This window comes from Carlito syrichta, unplaced genomic scaffold (assembly GCF_000164805.1).
Source record: "Carlito syrichta isolate Samal-C Ts95f unplaced genomic scaffold, Tarsius_syrichta-2.0.1 Scaffold302552, whole genome shotgun sequence".
Lineage (NCBI taxonomy): Eukaryota > Metazoa > Chordata > Mammalia > Primates > Tarsiidae > Carlito > Carlito syrichta.
Window position 1 is genome coordinate 160963 of NW_007246648.1, and position 308 is coordinate 161270.

Consider the following 308-nt stretch of genomic DNA (forward strand, 5'->3'; position numbering starts at 1 on the left):
AGGTATTCCCCAGCCTCAGAAATGCATGTATTTCTCTCTAAAATAGAAAGAAAATAGTGGATCGTCTATTTTAAAACATCTCCATTAATATAAAGTGGCTTTAAAATAGGCTGGTTTGCCGGGCTTGGTGGCTCAACCTGTAATTCCGCACCTTTGGGAGGCTGAGGTGAGTGGATTGCCTGAGCCTGCGGGTTCGAGACCCGCCTGGGCCTACAATAAATCAAAAAATCAGCCAGGCGTGGTAGCGCGCGCCTATAATTCTGGCTACTCGGAAGGCTGAGGCGGAAGGATTGCCGGAGCCCAGCAGG